We start from the raw sequence: 15124 nt of genomic DNA, 5'->3' as shown, positions 1-15124 counted from the left end.
CCATCCTCCTCCCCGGCACGGGCCCCCCATCCTCCTCCCCGGCACGGACCCCCCATCCTCCTCCCCGGCACGGGTCCCCCATCCTCCTCCCCGGCACGGACCCCATCCTCCTCCCCGGCACGGGCCCCCCATCCTCCTCACCGGCACGGACCCCATCCTCCTCTCCGGCACGGACCCCCCCCCCATCCTCCTCCCTGGCACGGGCCCCCCATCCTCCTCCCCGGCACGGACCCCCCATCCTCCTCCCCGGCCCTCCCCGGCACGGACACCCCCATCCTCCTCCTCTGCACGGACCCCCCCATCTTCCTCCCCAGCACGGGCCCCCCATCCTCCTCCCCGGCACGGAGCCCCCCCACCCTCCTCCCCGGCACGGACCCCCCATCCTCCCCGGCACGGACCCCCCCCATCCTCCTCCCCGGCACGGGCCCCCCATCCTCCTCCCCTGCACGGACCCCCCAACCTCCTCCCCGGCACGGCCCCCCCTATCCTACTCCCCGGCACGGACCCCCCCATCCTCCTCCCCGGCACGGACCCCCCCATCCTCCTCCCCGGCACGGACCCCCCCCATCCCCCTCCCCGGCACGGACCCCCCCCATCCTCCTCCCCGGCACGGACCCCTCCCATCCCCCTCCCCGGCCATCCCCGGCACGGACCCCCCCATCCTCCTCCCCGGCACGGACCCCCCCCATCCCCCTCCCCGGCACGGACTCCCCCATCCTCCTCCCCGGCACGGACCCCCCCTCCCGGCACTCCCCCGGAGCCCAGCCCACTCTAACCACCCCCCAGGCCGTCACCCACCTCCACGCTGATCGGCGTCAACCTGGAGCACAGGTTGACGCCGATTAAAAGGAGGTTTGATTTACGTCGACGTGACCGGTCATCACGTCGACGGGACTTCGGCCCATCCGGACGGGAGAATATCGGCAGGTCCAAAATCGGCTGCCTTGCGCCCACCCGTGCAATTCTCCGACGTCAGCGGCGCCGTTAACGCCCCGCCGACTTTTCTCCCTTCGGAGACTTCGGCAACCGGCGGGGGCGGGATTCACGGCGGCCAACGGCTATTATCCGACTCGCTGGGGGGTCGGAGAATGACGTCCCAGTTCACTCATCACCCCTGTCCTTACTGGCCAACTTTTCTCCAGATATCCAATGGCATTGCCATAACGGAATCTCCCACTGTCAACATCCTGGCGCCACCACTGATTCAAAATTGAACTGTGTTATGGGGTTTTCAGAACCCCAAAATGTATCATGGAGTTCAACCAACCTCCCCCTTTAATATATTTGTTGCTTTTCCGAGCACACGGCTTGATCCCTAGGTGTGTTATTACAATTATGGACACGTGGGTTTTTAAACACAAAACAATGTTTATTCCATGAACTCAACTTCACACTTTTAAATAAACATTGGATCTCTTAACACCCCCTTACTTCAAAGATATTACAAATATTACAACACTAAATAATCCTTCAGTTATTCCTTTCAACATCCAAGAGAGACTTAACACCTTTAAACAGAAACACATCAGGTAAAAGGCTTTATTATTATGAGTTTAAATCACCCAAATGATCCAGAGATAGTCTTTCATGGCAGAGATCTCAGCAGATCCAGCTCACTGCAAACACAGACACACACCCAAGCTCTTTTCCCCAAAACTGAAACTTCAAAATGGCTGAACTGAGCTCAGCTCCACCCACTCTCTGACATCACTGTTTTCTTAAAATTACATTGCTTAAACATCCATTTCTTAAAGGTACTCTCACATGACACCTCCCACCAAGAAAAATAAATAAACCATCAACTTCAAGATGGTTTCATTTTTCACTTTTGTACCATCCACTAAGAAATATAGACAGTAAATATACCTTTTTTTTTTAAAAAACAAGGCACGCTAACAGGCATTATAATATAGTCCATTTTTCTTTGTTCTTCTTCCTCCAACCAAAATCTTTCTCGATTGACAGTCTCTTTGAACAAAGTCTCTGCACGATCCATCCATTCCTCTACTCCTCGGCATTTCTCTTTAGAATCAGATACTTTAGTTCAATCTGACCAGAGTCCCTTGCAATTCTCCAATACAGGAACATTGGTGATCACAGCTCTCAGGCAGTCAAATGCCTGTTGAAACGCCGCTGTCCATGAAATCTTTTACGTTTCTTCAACAATTCCATCAGTGGAGTAATCACGCCACAAAGCTTTTGCACAACTGTTCGATCAAATCCACTCATGCTAAGAAATCGCATTATTTCCCTTTGTCTTGAGGGTATCGGAAACTCTGCAAGCAAAGTGATTCGGGCTTCTCCAAATTCACTTTTGGCTAGGTTCATCACCAAACCCGCCTCCATAAGTCGATCGAAGAACTCCATACGATGTTTAAAATGACTTTCCATGTCTGGAAGTTGGAAATAAAAGCAGATTGTCCCACTTTCTCATTGCAATCCTTCAAACGTGGGATAGGATAACAATCCGTTCTTGGAACTGCATTCACCTTTCGATAGTCCGCACACAACCGTTGGGTACCGTCTGGTTTAGGTACCATCACTGTGGGTGAGCTCCATTGGCTGCAACCCACTTCAATTATGCTATTCTTCAGCATACTCTCAATCTCTTTGTTAACCTGTGCCAATTTTAAAGGATTAAGTCCATATGGATGTTGTTTGATAGGAACAACATTTCTCACATCTACATCATGTATAGCCATTTTAGTACTTCCCAATTTATCTCTACAAACTTGCCCATGTGATATCAATAACTCTTTCAGGTCAGTTCGTTTTTCCTCTGGAAGGTAACTTAACAATTCATCCCAATTTTTAAGAACATCCTCATTTTCCAATTTAATTTGAGGTATATCAAATTCACAGTCATCTGGATTTGGTTCGTCACTTTGAGTTAGAATCATTAAAACCTCCTTTTTCTCTCCTTCCCTTTCAAAGTACCTTTTTTAAAAAAATATGTTTATTCAGAATTCTTCAACAAAAGTTTTCAACCATTCAAACCCCCCCCCCCCTAACAAAAAAAAAGAAAAGAAAAGTCGGATAGCAAGACACAAACATATCAATTCAACATAATACAGAACTTTGTACAATGGGTTCCTCCCGCACATATCGACTTTCCCACATGTTTATGTATTTCCTTCCTCAAGTGCCCCTAGGAAAAAAAACCTTCCCCGCCCACCCTTCTACCCACCCCCCGAAAGAAACGTGTCCCCCCTCCCCCCCGGGTTGCTGCTGCTGCTGACCGACCTCTATCTCCCCGAGATAGTCTAGGAACGGTTGCCACCACCTGAAGAACCCCTGCGCAGACCCTCTCAAGGCAAACTTTATCCTCTCCAGTTTGATGAACCCTGCCATGTCATTTATCCAGGCTTCCACACTGGGGGGCTTCGCATCGTTCCACATTAGCAAGATCATCCGCCGGGCTACCAGGGACGCAAAGGCCAGGATACCGGCCTCTTTCGCCTCCTGCACTCCCGGCTCGTCCGCCACTCCAAATAGTGCTAGCCCCGAACTTGGCTTGACCTGGACTTTCACCACCTCAGACATAGCCCTCGCAGCACCCCTCCAGAACCCCTCCAGTGCCAGGCACGACCAGAACATATGGGCGTGATTAGCCGGGCGTTCTGAGCACTGCCCACATCTGTCCCCCACCCCAAAGAACCTACTCAGCCTCGCTCCTGTCATATGCGCTCTGTGAATAACCTTAAACTGTATCAGGCTAAGCCTGGCACATGAGGAAGAGGAATTAACCCTCCTTAGGGCATCAGCCCACAGACCCTCTTCAATCTCCTCCCCCAACTCCTCCTCCCATTTGCCCTTCAGCTCCTCTACCAAAGCCGCCTCCTCTTCTTTCATCTCCTGATATATCGCCGACACCTTGCCCTCTCCAACTCATACACCCAAAATCACCCTGTCCTGAATCCCCTGTGCCGGGAGCAACAGGAATTCCCTCACCTGCCGCCTCACAAACGCCCTCACTTGCATGTACCTGAAAGCGTTTTCTGGGGGTAGCCCAAACTTCTCCCCCAGCGCCCGTATGCTCGCAAACGTCCTATCATTAAACAGGTCCCCCATTCCTCTGATCCCTGCCCGATGCCAGCTCTGAAACCCCCCGTCCATCCTTCCTGGGACAAACCGATGGTTATCTCTGATCGGGGACCACACCGAGGCTCCCATCTCACCCCTGTGTCGTCTCCACTGCCTCCAGATCTTTAGCGTTGCCGCCACCACTGGACTCGTGGTGTACCTTGTCGGCGAGAGTGGCAGCGGTGCCGCCACCAGCGCCCCCAGGCTCATTTCTTTGCAGGACGCCATCTCCAACCTCTTCCATGCCCCCCCTTCTCCCTCCATCACCCACTTACGGATCATCGCCACGTTGGCTGTCCAATAGTAGCCACCCAGATTCGGCAACGCCAGCCCTCCTCTGTCTCTACTACGCTCCAGAAACCCCTCCTTACCCTCGGGGTCTTGTTTGCCCTCACAAAACTCATGATGCTCCTGCCTACCCTCTTAAAAAAGGCCTTGGTGACCATAATTGGAAGGCACTGGAACACAAATAGAAACCTCGGGAGGACCATCATTTTAATCGACTGTACTCTGCCCACTAGCGAGAGTGGCAACATGTCCCATCGTTCGAAGTTCTCCTCCATCTGCTCCACCAGCCGCGTCAAATTAAGTTTATGCAGGGCCCCCCAACTCCTATCTACTTGGATCCCCAAGTGCCGAAAGCTCCTTTCTGCCCTTCTAAACGGTAGGTCGTCTATCCCTCTTCCCTGGTCCCCTGGATGCACCACGAAGAGCTCACTTTTCCCTACATTGAACTTATAGCCCGAGAAGTCCCCAAACTCCCTTAGGGTCTGCATGACCTCCGCCATCCCCTCCACTGGATCCGCCACGTACAGCAACAGGTCGTCTGCATACAGTGACACTCGATGCTCCTCTCCCCCTTGGACCACCCCCCTCCATTTCCTGGACTCCCTTAATGCCATGGCCAAAGGTTCAATTGCTAATGCAAACAACAGGGGGCACCCCTGCCTCGTCCCTCGATACAGCCGAAAATACTCCGACCTCCGCCGATTCGTAGCCACACTCGCCACCGGGGCTCTATATAGGAGCTTAACCCAACTGATAAACCCCTCCCCAAACCCAAACCTCCGCAACAGCTCCCAGAGATACTCCCACTCTACTCGGTCAAAGGCCTTCTCCACGTCCATAGCTGCCACTATCTCCGCCTCTCCCTCCACCGGTGGCATCATTATCACATTTAGGAGCCTCCGCACATTGGTGTTTAGCTGTCTGCCATTTACAAATCCCGTCTGGTCCTCGTGAATCACCCCCGGGACACAGTCCTCGATCCTCGTAGCCAGCACTTTTGCCAGCAACTTAGCATCCATGTTAAGGAGCGAAATCGGCCTATACGACCCACATTGCAGTGGGTCCTTATCCCGCTTCAGGATCAAAGAGATCATCGCCTCAGACATTGTCGGGGGCAGGGTCCCCCCCTCCCTTGCCTCATTGAAAGTCCTCACCAGCAACGGGGCTAACAGGTCTACATACTTCCTGTAGAACTCAACCGGGAACTCATCTGGTCCCGGGGCCTTCCCCGCCTGCATGCTCCCCAGTCCTTTAATCAGCTCCTCCAACCCAATTAGCGCCCCCAAACCAGCCACCTCCTGCTCCTCCACCCTCGGGAACCTCAGTTGGTCCAAAAATCGTCGCATCCCCTCTTCCCCCGCTGGGGGCTGGGATCTGTACAGCTCCTCATAGAAGGCCTTAAATGCCTCATTTACTTTCACCGCACTCCGCACCGTAGTTCCCCTTCCATCCTTGACTCCATCTATCTCCCTCGCTGCCATCCTCTTACGGAGCTGATGTGCCAGCATCCGGCTTGCCTTCTCCCCATACTCATACGTCGCCCCCTGTGCTTTCCTCCACTGTGCCTCTGCCTTCCCTGTGGTCAACAGGTCGAACTCCGTCTGGAGACTTCGCCTCTCCCTGCATATCTCCTGTCCTCCCTTAAAATCTCCCCCACTAACCTCTCCCTTTCCCTGCCCTCTCTCTTCTCCCTGTGAGCCCTGATGGAGATTAACTCTCCCCTGACCACCGCCTTCAGCGCCTCCCATACTACCCCCACCTGCACCTCCCCGTTGTTGTTGGCCTCCAATTACCTTTCACTGCACCCCCGCAACCTCCCGCACACATCCTCATCTGCCAGTAATCCCACATCCAGACGCCACAGCGGGCGTTGGTCCCTCTCCCAACTCCAGTTCCACCCAGTGCGGGGCGTGGTCTGAGATGGCTATGGCCGAGTACTCCGTTCCCTCCACTTTCGGGATCAGCGCCCTACTCAAAACCAAAAAATCTATCCGGGAGTAGGCTCTGTGTACGTGGGAGAAAAAAGAAAATTCTCTGGCCAGAGGCCTGGCAAATCTCCACGGACCCACTCCCCCCATCTGGTCCATAAACCCCCTAAGCACCTTGGCCGCAGCCGGCCTCTTCCCCGTCCTAGATCTGGAACGATCTAATGCTGGGTCCAACACCATGTTAAAAAGTCCCCCCCCCCCCCCCATTATCAAGCTTCCTACCTCCAGGACCGGAATGCGCCCCAACATACACTTCATAAACCCAGCATCGTCCCAGTTTGGGGCGTATACATTTACCAATACCACCCACGTCCCCTGCAACCTACCGCTCACCATCACGTATCGACCTCCATTGTCCACGACGATGTTCTTGGCCTCAAACGACACCCGCTTCCCCACCAGTATTGCCACCCCTCTATTCTTCGCATCCAGCCCCAAGTGGAATACCTGTCCCACCCATCCCTTTCTTAACCTGACCTGGTCTGCCACCTTCAAATGTGTCTCCTGAAGCATGACCACGTCTGCCTTCAGTCCCTTTAAGTGCGCGAACACTCAGGCCCTCTTAACCGGCCCATTCAGGCCCCTCACATTCCACATTACCAGCCGGATTGGGGGGCTTCCCACCGCCCCCCCCCTGCCGACTAGCCATCTCCTGTTTTAGGCCAGTCCCGTGCCCGTGCCTCCCGCACCCTCCAGTCCCCCAGACGGGGAACCCCCACCCCGACCACCGCTTCCGTTTTCAGTACCCCCTCGGCCAATGCAGCAGCAACCCTATTTTCCGCCCCCCCCCCGCTAGATCCAAATCTAGCTCTTTTGCTCCCCCCATAACACTTCCGTAAGTCAGCTGACACCTGCTGACCCCAGCTTCCCCCGCTTCCCCGTTGCCCCCCCCCCCCCGTGTGGAAATCCCCCCTCCTCCTTGCGCTCCTCCATCCCCCCCCTCCGTCCTTCCCTAACGTGGGAAAAAGCCCGTGCTTTCCTGAGCCAGCCCCACCCCCTGTGGCGCAGCTCCTGTTGCGGCCTTATCCCAATTCCCCCATCCCCGGGCCTCCCCTCCCTCCAGCACCGGCGCCCACATTCCCCACAGTCTCCCCATTAAATCTCTTCCCCCATCCCCATCCATCGCCCCACCCGTGGAACATCCCTTACGCATAGTTAAAACCCTGTATACAATCGACATCCCCCCCACAACCACAGACCCTCAGTTTGTGTCCAATTTTTCCGTTTGGATACAGGTCCAAGGCTCTTCAGGCGTTTCAAAGTAGTGGTGTCGATCCTGAAATGTGACCCACAGTCGCGCTGGCTGCAGCATTCCGAATCTCACCCTCTTCCTATGCAGCACCGCCTTGGCCCGATTAAAACCAGCTCTCTTCTTTGCCACCTCCGCGCTCCAGTCCTGATAGATTCTGATCACCGCATTCTCCCATCTACTGCTCCACTCCTTCTTGGCCCATCTCAGGACACACTCTCTGTCCACGAAACGATGAAACCTCACCACTATCGCCCTTGGCGGCTCGTTGGCCTTGGGTCTCCTCGCCAGGACCCGGTGAGCCCCATCTAGCTCCAGGGGACTCGGAGAGGCGTCCGCACCCATCAGCGAATGGAGCATCGTGCTCACATACGCCCCGGCATCGGCCCCCTCCACCCCATCAGGGAGACCCAGAATCCGGAGATTCTTCCTCCTCGACCTGTTCTCCAGGTCCTCGAATCTTTCGGGCCACCGCTTGTGCAGCGCCTCGTGCGCCTCCATCTTCACCGCCAGGTCCAAGATCTCGTCCTCGTTCTCGGTGCTTTTTTCCCACACCTCTCGGATCTCTACCTCTTGGGCCTTCTGGGTCTCCTTCAGCCCCTTGATCACCGTCAGCAGTGGCACCAGCACCTCTTTTTTAAGCTCCTCCACGCAGCGCCTGAGAAACTCCTGCTGCTCCGGCCCCCATGCTGCTCGATCTACGCCCTCCGCCATCTTGTTTTTTCTCCCTCGTTTCTTTCGCTGCTCCAAAGCCGCTTTTTTTCCCGCTCCACTTCTTGTCCCCTCCATACACTATGGAAGGGGGACCTTGCTCTCACCTTCCCACACAGGAAGTGGTCGAAACATTTCCGTTGGGGCTCCTCTGGAGAGCCCAAAAGTCCGTTCTAGCGGGAGCCGCCGAAATGTGCTGCTTCGCTCCGCATCACCGCAACCGGAAGTCTTCAAAGTACCTTTTAAGCATATTCACATGACACGCTCGGTGAGTTTTCCTTCTATCTGGTGTTTTTACCACATAATTCACCTCACTTAATTTCCTTTAAATCTGATACGGTCCACAAAACCTAGCTTTTAAAGGCTCCCCTAGCACTGGTAACAACACTAACACTTTATCCCCACTGGCAAAACGACGAACTTTGGATTTCTTGTCTGCTACCCGTTTCATCACATTTTGTGCAACTTTCAAATGTTGTCCAGCCAATTTACCTGCTCTATTTAATCGTTCCCTAAAATTTGACACGTAATCCAATAGTGTAATTTCCGATTTCTCACCAACAAATTTCTCCTTAATCAATTTAAGTGGTCCTCTTACCTCATGACCAAAAATTAGTTTAAAAGGACTAAATTTGGTAGACTCGTTAGGTGCATCCCTAATTGCAAACAATACGAATGGGATTCCTTTATCCCAATCCTCTGGATAATCTTGACAATGCGCACTCAACATTGTCTTTAATGTCTGGTGCCACCTTTCTAACGCTCCCTGTGATTCTGGATGGTACGCAGTTGATTTAAATTGTTTTATTCCGAAGCTATCCATAACTTCTTTGACCAATTCTGAGGTAAAATTTGATCCATGATCCGATTGAATTTCTGTGGGTAGTTCATAATCTAGTAAAGAATTTAAGTAACTCCTCCACAATCCTTTTAGCTGTAATATTACGTTCTGGAATGGCCTCTGGAAACCTAGTAGACACATCCATGAGAGTCAAAAGATATTGATTCCCACTTTTTGTTTCAGGAAGCGGTCCTACACAATCAATTATGACCCTCGTAAAAGGTTCCTCAAATGCTGGAATGGGTATTAAGGGTGCTGGTTTTATCACTTCTTGAGGTTTCCCTAACACTTGACATGTGTGACATGATTGACAAAATTTAACGACATTTTTATGTAGTCCAGGCCAATAAAAATGTTTGTAGATTTTAGCTTGAGTTTTCCTCATTCCCAAATGGCCTCCCACTGGTACCTCATGTGCAACTCGCAACGCCTCCTTTCTATACCCTACCGGCAATACTATTTGACGAACTTCTGCCCACTTTTCATCCGGCTGCATATGTACAGGTCTCCATTTTCTCGTCAAGTCATCACTTTTACGGTAATAACACTCTGGTATACTCTCAGATTCCTCTTCCGTATATGCTTTCTGATATATCCATTTTATTTCTACATTTTTCTGTTGTAACTCCGCCAATTTTCCTGAATTAAAAATATCCGCCTCATCCTCCACCTGTTCTTGTTCTTTTTCAACCATCTGATCAAAAATCATTTCTAATAATTGCATTTCAACTTCATCTTCACTCTTTGATTTCTACTCTTGTCTTAACCTGGGACTTTGCGACCTTGTTACTACACAATCCGGAAAAATCCCAGGATATTCGTCCTTCAACACTTCAGTTGACTGATTTTCCACTGGATTATCAACCACAGTAGGCATCACTCTCACCTGTGACCCAGCTATATCATTACCCAAGATAAATTGTATTCCTGGACAAGATAGTTTATCTATTACTCCTACATCCACTTCTTGCTCTTCACTGGACTTTCCAACCTTACCTTATATAATGGAACGCTACTCCTCTCACCCTGAATTCCACATATCACCACCTTTTCTGGCAACATTCTTCCCAAACTACATAATTCCTCATCTCTTTCCATTAAAGATTGACTAGCCCCTGTATCTCTTAAAACTGTGACTTCTTTACCTGCTCCTCCTGATACACATGAGTAAACTTTACCCACACAAGTCAATTCTTTCAATACATCTGGCACCTTCTTAACAATTACTTCTTGAACAGGCTGTCCAATCGTTTGCATCTCCTTCGCTTCCCTTGGGCTTTCCTTTACCACTCTAACAAACCCCACTGTCTTATCCTGTTTTACCACATCAGCCTTCCCAGTGCTTTTCTTCAACCACCAACACTGTGACTTTACATGGCCTAGTTTATTACAGTGAAAACATTTGAAAATTTTCTTTTCTTTTCCACCCTTCTGGATTTCTTTTTTAACCTGAGGTACACTCTCTTTATTGTCTCCCATCAGATCACCTTTACCTTTACCACTTGAGTATTTCTCATGTCCCCAGTTTCTATCCCTCACCGGCTGAAACTGATGTCGGAAACCAATCTTTGATTAATGAACTAATTCATAATCATCTGCCATTTCTGCTGCTAATCTCACAGTTTTAACCCTCTGTTCTTCCACATGAGTTCTCACTACATCAGGAATTGAATTTTTAAACTCCTCCAAAATGATAATTTCTCTGAGAGCTTCATACATTTGGTCTATTTTCAAAGCCCTTATCCACCTATCAAAATTACTCTGTTTGAGCCTTTCAAACTCCATGTATGTTTGACCAAATTCTTTCCTTAAATTTCTAAACCTTTGTCTGTAAGCTTCAGGCACTAGCTCATATGCACTTAAGATGGATTTCTTCACCTCCTCATACGTTCCAGATACCTCCTTCGGTAGTGATGCAAACACTTCACTAGCTCTACCTACCAGCTTTGTTTGAATCAGTAATACCCACATGACCTGTGGCCATTTCATTTGTTTAGCTGCCTTCTCAAATGAAATGAAAAAGGCTTCCACTTCCTTCTCGTCAAACCTTGGCAATGCTTGGACATATTTAAATAGATTCCCACCAAGCCTTCGACTATGACGCTCTTTCTCACTATCCTCATCACTATCCTCCAACTGTACATTTCCCTTCATGTCTGCCAATTTTAACTGATTGTCATGTTTCATGGCCATTTTCTGAAGTTGAAACTCCCTCTCTTTATCTTTTTCCCTGATCTGTATCTCCCTTTCTTTTTCTTTTTGTTCTGCTAGGGCTATTCTTTCTTTTCTCCTTTCTTCTCTCTCCTTTTCTTTTTCCTCTCTCTCTCTTTCTCTTTCTTTTTCCGCTCTCTCTCTTTCGTATTCAAGCCGCTTTAATTCTTTCTCATGTTCCATTTGTTTCATTTGCAACTGAATTTTTGCCATTTCCCATGAGTTAAACTCTATCTCAGGCAACTTTAAATGCTTAACCACCGCCATAATTACCTCATCTTTTCGCATTTTGTCAGGTAATGTTAACTGCAATCTTTTTGCCAGACCCAACAGTCTGCATTTAGTCTCTGTCCGTAAGGTATCACATGTCACCGCGTCCAACTCCAAAAACTTCTGAGCCTCTGAAAGAGCCATTGTCCACAGCATACTCCCCACTTAAACTAAAATACCACACTGGAAAAGCAACAATCCTTCACTGTCTTTAAGTTCATAAAAGCCAATCCAATAGATAGACTTTTATCCCCCTCGAGCCCCCAATTGTTATGGGCGAGGGGTGTTCAGAACCCCAAAATGTATCATGGAGTTCAACCAACCTCCCCCTTTAATGTATTTATTGCTTTTCCGAGCACACGGCTTGATCCCTAGGTGTGATATTACAATTATGGACACGTGGGTTTTTAAACACAAAACAATGTTTATTCCATGAACTCAACTTGACACTTTTAAATAAACATTGGATGTCTTAACACCCCTTTACTTCAAAGATATTACAAATATTACAACACAAAATACTCCTTCAGTTATTCCTTTCAACATCCAAGAGAGACTTAACACCTTTAAACAGAAACACATCAGGTAAAAGGCTTTATTATTATGAGTTTAAATCACCCAAATGATCCAGGGATAGTCTTTCATGGCAGAGATCACAGCAGATCCAGCTCACTGCAAACACAGACACACACCCAAGCTCTTTTCCTCAAAACTGAAATTTCAAAATGGCTGAACTGAGCTCAGCTCCACCCACTCTCTGATATCACTGTTTTCTTAAAAGTACATTGCTTAAACATCCTTTTATTAAAGGTACTCTCACATGACAACTGGGCAAACTATACTACTTCGGTTCCAAGAGAAGGCCAGGGATTTGAAATTCTGTGGAAAGCAACTTATCTTACCTAGCTAGCACAAAGGAAGATGGTTGTAATTGTTGGAGGTCAGTCATCTCCGTCCCGGGACATAACTGCAGGAGTTCCCCCGGATACTGTCCTAGGCCCAATCACCTTCAACTGCTACATCAATGACCTTCCTGCCAACAATAGGTCGGATGTGGGTATGTCCGCTGATGATTGCAAAATGTGCAGCACCATTCACAACTCCTCAGACACTGAGACAGTCCACGTGCAAATGCAGCAAAACCTGAAGAATATCCAGGCTTGGGCTGACAATTGGCAAGTAACATTCATGTCACGCAGGTCCCATATAGGAGACTGATAGCAAAGGTTCGAATGAGCCAATGGGATCCAAGGACAATTTGGCAAATTGGACCTGGAATTGGGTGAGAGGAAGTAGAGGTGATGGTGTTTTTCTGACTGGAAGTCTATGTCCGGTGGGGTCCCACAGGAATCCGTGTTCGGGCCCTTGCTATTTTTGGTTGCCATGAATGATTTAGATATAAATGTAAGAGGATTGGTCAATAAGTTTGCACATGAAATGAAAGTTGGTGAGCTGGTAGATAATGAAGAATATCGTCTTAGATTACAGAAGGATATAGACAGGCTGATCAGATGGACTGATCAGTGGCAAATAGAATTCAATCTAGATAAGTGTAAGGTGATGCACTTGGGCAGGACAAACAATGAAAGGGAATACATGATGAACGGCAGGACTCTGGGAAGCAGCAAGGATCAGCAAGACTTTGGTGTGTGTATGTACACCGGTCCCTTAAGGTGGCAGTGCAGGTGAATACATTGGTTAATAATGCATATGGTACACTTGTCTTTATTAGCTAAGGCATAGAGTTTATGAGCAGGCAGGCTATGCTGGAACTATGAAAAGTTGGTAGGCCAAAACAAGAGTATTGTATGTAGTTCTAGAATTCAAATTATAGGAGGGATGTGATAGCACTTGGAAAGGCTGCAGAGGAGATTTACCAGGATGTTGCCAGAGCTGGAGAGTTTTCATTATGAACAAAGATTGGATAGATTGAGGTTGTTTTCCTTCGATCAGAGGAGATGGGGGAGGGGGCTGTGGCATGATTGAGATGTATAAAATCATGAGGGAAATAGAGTGGACAGGAATAACCTTTTCCCCTTGCTGGAGTGATCAATGACCAGGAAGCATAGATTTAAGTAGGAGACATGAGGTTGAGAGGGTATGTGAGAAAACAGTTTTGGTGGAGACAGAGACCCTCATGACATTTAAGAAGTGTTTAGGTGTGCACTTGTGATGCAATGGCATGCAAGACCTTGGCCAAGTGCTGGAAAATGGGGTTCAAATACTTACTTAGTTGTTTTTGACTGGCACAGACGTGATGGGCTGAAGGACCTTTTCTGTGCTGTGAACCCCTAAGACTCTATGACAAGTGGCAATGACCATCTCCAATAAGAGAAAATCAACCCATCGCTCCTTGACATTCAATTGAATAGCCATCACTGAATCCTCCAATATCAACATTCTGGGTGTTTTCATTGATGAGAAACTGAACTGGACTAAGCCTATAAATAAGATGGTTACAAGAGCAGGTCAGAGGCTGGGAATCCTGCGGCGAACAACTCACCTCCTACTCCACAAAGCCTGTCCAGCACCTACAGGGCACAAGTAAGGAGGGTTATGGAATAATCTCAACCTGCCTGGACGAGTGCATCACCAACAACACTCACAAACCTCAACACCATCTGGGACAAAGCAGCCCCTCTTGTTTGGCACTCATTCTACAAACATTCACTCAACCTGCCACTCGCAGCTGTATGTACCATCCACAAGATGCACTGCAGAAACTCACCAAGATTCCTCAGTCTGCCCCTTCCAAACCCATGATCACCACCATCTAGAAGGCCAAGGGCAAACGGTACTTGGGAACATCACCACCTCAAAGTCACTCACCATCCAGACTTTGAAATATAACACCATCCCAGCACTGTAGCTGGGTCAATATCCTGGAACTATCTCCATAACAGCACCGTGGGTGCACCTACACCACATGGTCTGCAGTGGTCCAAAGAAGGAAGCTCACCACCACCTTCTCAAGGCCAATTAGGGATGTGCAACATATACAAGCCCAGGCTGCTTAGCCACATCCCGTAAAAATGAATTAAAACATCTTTGGAATTGTTTGAGTCACAAAACAATGGTCAACTTCCATCAGCTGCTTTGCGATCCAGGAATGATGAAAGTTACCCTATTGGAGTGGGATTTCCAATTGCCAAAGGCGCAAGTCAGGGTTGTGATTCAATACTGGATGATTGCAACTCTAATAATACTCAAGAAGCTCGACACCATCCAGGAAAAAGTCAGCCCACTTGACTGACTCCGCCATCCAGAATCATTAATTCCCTCCAACTTCGATGCACAATGACGTACAAGGTTCATTGTAGCTTCTCATCAAAGCTCCTTTGACAGCACCTTCCAAACCCATGGCCATTACCACTTAAAAGCGCAGGGTAAGACCGCCACCTGCAAATAGCCCTCGAACTCACTCACCATCCTGATCTAGAAATATATTGCTGTTCTTTCACTGTCACTGGGTCAAGATCCTGG

General features: G+C 49.1%; 1 protein-coding gene across 3 annotated transcripts in view; it reads left to right on the top strand.

Moving 5' to 3' along the window:
* LOC140386591 (V-set and immunoglobulin domain-containing protein 10-like) overlaps positions 1–15124 on the top strand; it is a 96420-nt gene that overhangs the window by 50442 nt on the left and 30854 nt on the right. The gene's annotated exons all lie outside the window — the stretch shown is intronic.

The sequence above is a fragment of the Scyliorhinus torazame genome, chromosome 12 (genome assembly GCF_047496885.1).
Source record: "Scyliorhinus torazame isolate Kashiwa2021f chromosome 12, sScyTor2.1, whole genome shotgun sequence".
Taxonomy (NCBI): Eukaryota; Metazoa; Chordata; class Chondrichthyes; order Carcharhiniformes; family Scyliorhinidae; genus Scyliorhinus; species Scyliorhinus torazame.
Note: the sequence above shows the minus strand (reverse complement) of the source record. Positions and strands in the feature narration are given on the sequence as shown.